We start from the raw sequence: 8,944 nt of genomic DNA on the forward strand, positions 1-8,944 counted from the left end.
CTTTGAAAAGGGATATGATGCTTGACGGGATAATTAGCATGGGCTTTTAGAGCCAGTGCCTTTTATAGGCTCATTTCAATTATTAGCGTGACAGATTGCATATTTATTTGGTAAGGTACGTGGTCTTGGCTCGTGCAAGCATGCATGAAGAATTTCATGTGCTCCAAACCAGGTCTCTTCTTAATAAGGTGTCGCACTGGGCCGATAATTTATCTGGGCCTAACCCTGGATTTTTTGGGCCTCAATAATGTGCAATACCCAAATCAACGACCAATGAGAGCTAGATGCGTGGACACAATATGGCATATGCGGGAAAGCCCTCAGCACCCTGGCCTCCCGACAATAGTAAATGTCAACAGTCCCACATTGAAATTCTACACGAGTTGCACACCTCCCAAAGCTTATAAAGGGGGGTACAATTCCCAAAAGGGGGGTAAGCTGATCTTTTGGCATCCTGCCCTTAGATCTGTTCGATTCTCTTACTAAATCCATACTTACTTAAGTATCGGAGAGCCTTCAGCCGATATCACTCTGGTGCCCTAGGTCTTACCGAGCGGACTCTTATTTTACAGGATCACGCTCCACCGAGGCCCAGAGCATCCCGAAGGCCTAGATATCACTAAGTTGAGCCCAAAAGTACCGAACTACTTTTTCGCATCAACAATATATGTGTGTGTGTGTGTGTGTGTGTATACATGTATATATGTACATGATATTATATGTGTATATATGTATAATATAATATATATGGGTATATAATAATAATATATATTATTATTATTACAATAAAATATACGCATCTTATACATTGGTGAGCATGAGACTAGTTAAAGATAGTAAGGCCTCTTTTACCAGCAGATGATAATCACGCGGCCATACTATTTCTTAAAAAAATTCAAAAAAAATATAGTATAGCCGGGCGGCTATACTATTTATATATATAAAGACCCGCCCAGCACCTAACATCACTTCTGATGATATGGTAGGGATCACTACCTAACATCACTTCTTCTACTATGAGACAAAAAGTTCTCCAACATTCTTCTACTTTCTCTTCTTCTTGGAGAAGAAGAGATAGAGGACCCAGTATCTCTGGAGAAGATAGAGAGTCCCTCGACATCTCCGGATAAGAATCAAGGTTATGAAAGCAGTGAGCCGTCCAATGACTCAATCGCAAATGAGATAAAGAAAGTAGAAACATATATGTTGGAATATCCAGATTTTCCTACTACATTTGACAGAGCTATGTGGAATATAGAAAAGGTTGTTATTGAGGACCAACCTGACCACTTAATCTCCAATGTAAAAACTCTAATGTTTTTTTAACTAACATAGCCGTGGTTACGAAGAACAAGAAGAAAATGAACAAATAGTTTACCAAATAGTTTTAAGCACTATTGTTTGGTTTTAGGCACAATTATCTGTTTTTTTTATTTATTTTTTATTTTTTATTTTTAAATTGCCCAATAAGGATTACTGTTTTTGTTTGAGCATCTTATCTAGGATTTTCTCTATCATTAATCGAATTTAGCTCTTCATGATTAATCGATTAATCCTGAATCACGAATGATAAGGTGAGCTTTCTAATGTTGAATTCCATTAGTTTTTGTCTTCATGTTGGAAAATTCGGTCATGAGCAAATCAAAAAATTACTGCTTACCTCCAGCAACATGTACCTTGCCAAAGGATGAGGCAAACCCCTGCATTCTGATGATACGGTATGGATCACTAGCTAACATCACTTCTTCTACTATGAGACAAAAAGTTCTCCAACATTCTTCTACTTTCTCTTCTTCTAGAGATAGAGGACCCAGTATCTCTGGAGAAGATAGAGAGTCCCTCGACATCTCCGGATAAGAATCAAGGTTATGAAAGCAGTGAGCCGTCCAATGACTCAATCGCAAATGAGATAAAGAAAGTAGAAACATATATGTTGGAATATCCAGATTTTCCTATTACATTTGACAGAGCTATGTGGAAAATAGAAAAGGTTGTTATTGAGGACCAACCTGACCACTTAATCTCCAATGTAAAAACTCTAATGTTTTTTTTACTAACATAGCCGTGGTTACGAAGAACAAGAAGAAAATGAACAAATAGTTTACCAAATAGTTTTAAGCACTATTGTTTGGTTTTAGGCACAATTATCTGTTTTTTTAATTATTTTTTATTTTTTATTTTTAAATTGCCCAATAAGGATTACTGTTTTTGTTTGAGCATCTTATCTAGGATTTTCTCTATCATTAATCGAATTTAGCTCTTCATGATTAATCGATTAATCCTGAATCACGAATGATAAGGTGAGCTTTCTAATGTTGAATTCCATTAGTTTTTGTCTTCATGTTGGAAAATTCGGTCACGAGCAAATCAAAAAATTACTGCTTACCTCCAGCAACATGTACCTTGCCAAAGGATGAGGCAAAACCCTGCATTCTGATGATACGGTATGGATCACTAGCTAACATCACTTCTTCTACTATGAGACAAAAAGTTCTCCAACATTCTTCTACTTTCTCTTCTTCCCGGAGAAGAAGAGAGAGATGCCTCCAGTATCTCCGAAGAAGAAAGAGAGTCCCCCGGCATCTTCGGATAAGAATCAAGGCTACCCAAGTATTAATTTAAAATCCATTTTTGGAATATTAAAATATTTTGGGTACTAAAACTAAATTTCTATGATTTTTATTAAAATATTTAATAATAATTATTCACTAAAGAAATAATAATTAAAACATAATTAATAATGAAAGTATTTAAATAATGGTAAGATATTATTTAATTGATAAAAAAGAAAATTTTAAAAAGGATATTTTAAGAGTATAGCCGTGCGGCTATACTCTTTAAATATAGGAAGCTTTAGTAATATACCCAAAATAGGGGCTGAAATTATTAAAAAAACCTTCATAAAATGCACTTTAGAAACATATCCAAAAATCATTTACTACATACAAAATGAGTGTTGAATTTCCTATAAATTACGTGACTGCTACTAACTAACTTAAAAGAAGCCCAATACAAAAAAACACAAAAAGACCCAAAACAAGCCCAATTCAGATATAGGATATTTGTATAGTTTTATGTTTAGGAATAGGTGTTTAACTAATTTTCTATTAAATATATTAGAGTTTAGGGAATGCCTTATTTTAATTATTATTTCTTTAGTTAAAGATTGAAATGGCAAACTCATTATAATTATTACAATATAATATACATATCTTATATATTATTGGGGAAACACAATATAGTATAGCCTCGCAGCTATACTCTTAAAATATCCTTTTTAAAATTTTCTTTTTTATTAATTAAATAATATCTTAGCCTTATTTAAATACTTTCATAAGTAATTATGTTTTAATTATTATTTCTTTAGTGAATAATTAGTATTAAATATTTTAATAAAAATCCTAGAAATTTAGTTTTAGTACCCCAAATATTTTAGTATTCCAAAAATGGATTTTAGCCTCGAAACTTAAATCCAAGTCACAACGTGATTCGATAATCAACTACTTGTTGGAGTTTGATAGAAATACATGAACTTGAGTCCCACATTAGAAAAGAAGAGAAAGTACCTACTCCTTAGTAGGCTTATGGTTAGGACCCTGAGAAAGGTTTTGAAACTATTTCGGAAGGTAGGGTTTTTGGTTCGAGACTTGAATTTACCCAAACTGATTTTGTGAAAACAAAAATTTAGAACAAAGTCCACGAATATATATATATGTATAAACTAATTAATTACTATTTATTAAGTGATTTATGAAATGAGTAAAATATTTAAATATTCATTAAATAAATAATAATTAAACATAATTACCAATTAAAGTAATTTAAAACAACTAAGATATTACTTAATTACATATATTAAACTAAAGAAGTTGGCCAAAAAAATATAAGTAAAATTTTAAAATATAAAAAATAAAAAAGCCGTAGAACCTGTCCCGACGAAATTTCATCGGCACAGGTCTATCCCGGCTAAATTGCCAGATTTGACTTTCCCCGACGAAGTTTCGTCGGCAGAGGTTAATTTCGTCGGGGCAAGTCTCCTCTGCAAATTTCGTCGAGATAAACCTGTACTGATGAAACTTCATCAGGAGAGATTTTATTTTAAAATAAAATATAAATTTAGTATCTTTTAGGTCCAATAAATTTTTATTTTAAATTTATTTTTAGTACTTAAATAATATTGCAGACTTATTTAATTACTTTCATCTGTAATTATGTTATAATTATTATTTCTTTAGTGAATAATTAAATATTTAATTAACTTAATAAATGGTAATTATTATTTTAAATTTTTTTATTTTCATTTAATGAAATATTTAAATACTAATCATTCACTAAGTAAATAGTAATTAAAACATAATTACTAAATAAAGTAATTAAAAAAGAGAAATCATCCTTTTCCACATGGGTTTATTAGTCCCCTCCTAAGGAAGTGTTTTTGGTGAGCCCAGCCAGTATTAGCAATCTCATTGAAGACTAGGATTAAATAAAACAAACATGGGACAAAATTTAGTCCAAGCTAAGCCTGTGTAATGAGAACTAGTGCCCACACACTATTTTACACTATATTGTAAGTTGGTTTATTCAAAAAAAAAAAAAAAAAGTGAAATTACAGACATGGGATTAGCCAAGTTGGCTAGAGCGGATGTGCTCCCTTACTCTTCACTGAGTTCGAACGCCCCTCCCCGTAGTTTAAATTAGTTTAAAATAGAATATCGCTTAAAAAAATATCCATGTTAAATTTCCATACAAAATTAGTTAAATACCCATTCCTAGACATAAAACTATAAATAACCCTTATACTATTTATTGTATATAAACACACCCAAAATAAACCCAAAAATCGATAGTTGTCGATTTTTTCAATTCAACAGTTATATTATATTACGGTTTTGCCCCTTTGCAATTTGAGAAATAGCTGACTTATTATTATTATTTTTTAAATCTTTTATTTAATAACAATTATGTTGTAGATTGAAGAGGAATAAGAAGAAGAAGAGCATCGACCATGGCGGTGAGCAGCTTGTGCGGCTCCAGACTCATCTTCTTCTGCCAATCCTTTCGATGCTCTTGGCAACGCTCTTATCGGTTCTTCTTCCAAGACTTAGGTTTGTCATCTTCCTCGTTGCTGCTGTATATATTTTTTTTTAATGTGAAAATATATTGTATTATGCCTTTCAAGATAATGAACCGTTAATGAGGGCACTGTCCAAGCTAGTCAATCTTAACAATCCAGATCTTGTCTTGTTTGTTGGAGAGGCACTTGTTGGAAATGATGTTGTTGATCAGCTTTCAAAGTTTAATCAGGTTTGAGCTCCATATTCATGGTTTTTTTCTAGTATTGTCCAATTAGGGTTTGAATCTGGTGTTTTCCATATGAGATGATTGACAATGGCTTCACTTTCACTACAGAACCTAATATTCTGAGAGAGATGAGTGCTCCACCAAATATAGTTAACAAGATGTTAAGTGTAGTGAACCTAATATTCTAGGAGAGGTGATTGCTCCACCAAATATAGTTAACAAGATGTTGCGTGTTGTCACAGGCAACAGTTCTAATTGTCACAATGTGAGCTTTTGCCTTTAAAAAAAATCATAAATAGCAGAAGAGGATGCAATCGCAGTCACAATGAAGTTTATCACTACTACAAAAAGTGAAAAAGACGACCAGAAAACAACGACGGTCTAAGTGAAAACCGTCGTGGTTTATAAAAAGACGACGGTTCTAAAAACACCGTCGTGTAATACAACCTTAGACAACTAAAAAATGGAGTTTCAAATGGCTGTTCAAAAACAACGACGTACATAATTAAACAACCGACGTCTATTTGAAACAGATTTCCTCAGTGTAAAATCAATGCCAACAAAGAACGGCAGAAGTTATGAATCGACCGACGTAGAAAGTAAAGACGACGATTTCAATAAAAACTGCCGTTTTTACTCATAAAATAACACGACGAGGTTTTCGTATAAGACGCCGTATAATTACAAACAAATCCACGGCTTTAAAATACAAAATATCGCCGTATTAAATTAATTTACAACGACGGAAAATATAAATATATCGACGTCATTCTCGTATAGTTCTACTACGTTATCTTTAAATCGTACAATAAAATTTATCGTCGTATTTATTCATTTTATACGTCGTACCTTTAATTTTAACGGTCGTCTTAATAAGAATTTTTGTTAACAATTTTTTTCTTTGATTTTCTTATCCTACGTCGGTAGATCTACTTAATGACAAGAATTGAAATAACCACGACGGTTTATATAGAACACCGCCGACATAATCAGTTTTGTCTGAGATCCCAAGGGTTACGAAATCTTACCAGATGGAACTCTATTCCACATCATAATCTTAACAGATGACACAGATTTGCAAATATTGCGTCGTGTTAGTTTACAAATTCTAGAACATTAATTTCCCTCATTTTAAATTTCCTCGGGAAAGAAAAATCTATTTATCACGCTTTGGAATTGAAAACTAAAACTGAAAGAATACGGGAAAAAAAACTCCATTTATAATTTAAAATTAAAATCCACGTCGGTTGTAGTACACTTAACGACGTTTAACAAAATAATCTACGTCGGTAATTATAAATCTACCGCCATCGTAACTTAATATAGACGACGAGAAAAGACGACGGTAGAACAGAAAACCGCCGTTGTTTCAGTTTCTTTAACATATCTTTCTGCAGGACTTGTGTAGTTCAAAGCATTGACAATGTCTTCATCATATCTCCCAGAAACTACTGATTCAATTGCTCATGCTTTAGAGGCCATCTGAAGCCATTTCTATTCTTTATCGCATTCTTGAAACCCATCTTCTTCTTCTGAAGCTCTACGGATAAAGGAAGAGGCTATCACAATAAATCCGACGGATCTTCTTAGGCAAGAAAATCAAGCAGAGGATCAGGCACATCTGATCTTCAGATTTCCCTGAGAAGCGAACTTTCCTTCGACAGCGAGTGGAGGCCAGGCTTGCATCTCTTTTGATGGAAAGCAAGGAGTATTCAGAAGCACTAAGTGTCCTATCAGGCTTGATCAAGGAAGTGAGAAGGCTAGTTGACAAGCTTCTTCTTGTGGACATATATTTGATGCGAGTAAGCTCAATTTCTCTTTGAGAAAACATCCAAATTATTATCTTTGAGACATGAGAGACTGAGAGAGGAAGAACTTGGAACCTTAAATGTAAACCGAAAATGAATGAAAGCGACAAATTTATAGAATAAATTTTTAAAACCAACGGCGGTCCTTACAAACAAACCGCCGTTTAAATTGTAAAATCAACGTCGGTATGATCGACGTATATTACAGAAATCCACGTCGGTAAATTAATAAAAACGACGTGTTAAATAATATACCATGACGCGAGTTATTACTTATGTACTTTAATTTTTGAGTTTACTACGACGGTACCTACAAACTACTGTCGTATTTATTTACCACGTCCGAAGTTAAATGTACCGTCGTATTTTGTAATTTATACGTCGTAGTTATATGTAACCGCCATATTATTTTTTTGAAATGGTTTTATATGTAAGCAACTTTTCGTCTACTTGACTTACACATTTGTTGTTTTTATATTCTTATTTTATTTAAATCTGTCATCCAAAAAAGAAACTTTACATATTGCAGAATATTAATTTCCTTCGTTTTAAATTTCCTCCGGAAAAAAAACTCTATTTATAACGCACTGTAATTGAAAAATAAACTGAAAGGTCACGGGAAAAAAAATTCTATTCATAATTTAAAAATTAAAATCCACGTCGGTTATATTAAACCTAACGACGTTAAATGAAATGATTCCACGTCGAATGAAAAATATTGCGTCGTTTTAGTTAAAAACGACGTAGTTAAATGTAACCGCCGTATTATTTTTTTGAAATGGTTTTATATGTAAGCAACTTTTCGACTTACACATGCACTGTTTCCAAACCCGATTAAAAATTTCAATCTCCCAGAGAAACCTTTTCGTCTTTTTTCCTTGTCAGAGCATTGTCAGAGTTTCTCATCGTCTTCCTCTCGTCTTCTTCGTCGTCTCTGAACTTAAACATCGATCATCTTCCTCTTGCTTTCATTGCACGCAAAAGGTAAGCTTTCATTTTCACTATTTTGGTTACTGTTTTGCATGCTCATACGTTTTTTGTTTGAAAAATCTTTTTACCTTTTTTCTGGCCAAAATCATTTTACTTCTTTCCAAGTTTGATAAAATATACAGACAAAGAGAGAAAGTTTCCAACTTTGAAGACAACTACATCAACTAAATAAGACGACGGTAGACCACGACGGTTCGTCAGTTGTTCTAGCGTCGTCTGAAAATTGACAAAGTTGTTTTTAAAATAATAGTCTTTTTTTATATGCTTGTTTAATTGCAGGTTTGATTTCGCTGAACAATGGTTTTTGTTTTTCCCTTATTTGATAAAATATAAAGAAAAAGAAACTAGGGTTGGTATCTAATATAGACGATAAAATATAAATAATAGTTTACCACGACGGTGTATTACTATTGACGTCGTGTGAACATATATACCACGACGTTATATAAATAATGGTTTTAAACATTTATTACGTCTGAGATTATTTCATTGCGTCGTCTAAAATCATATCATACGTCGTATTTTTTTAATACCGTCGTTTGTGTTCTTAATGTTTTCCTGAAATATTTTCACTTGCAGTTTTGTCTGTTAAAATGGTTTCTCAACAACAAACTAAGGATTCTGGCTCCAAGAAGCTTGGAATGGTAGCTCCTCAAGATAAGTCTTCGAAGGAGATGAAGTCTTCGAAGAAGATGAAGTTTGCTTCATCATCTGCTGAGACAGAACAAACCAGCCAGACAACAATCTCAGATGATTCAAAGACTGGTCGAGGTATGAGCACAATGCCTCGTGTTGTGAAGAGAAAGCTTCAGAAACTGAGGCCAATTGTTGAGTACAATAAAAGG

The sequence above is a fragment of the Prunus persica genome, chromosome G2, assembly GCF_000346465.2.
Source record: "Prunus persica cultivar Lovell chromosome G2, Prunus_persica_NCBIv2, whole genome shotgun sequence".
In the NCBI taxonomy this organism is placed as follows: domain Eukaryota; kingdom Viridiplantae; phylum Streptophyta; class Magnoliopsida; order Rosales; family Rosaceae; genus Prunus; species Prunus persica.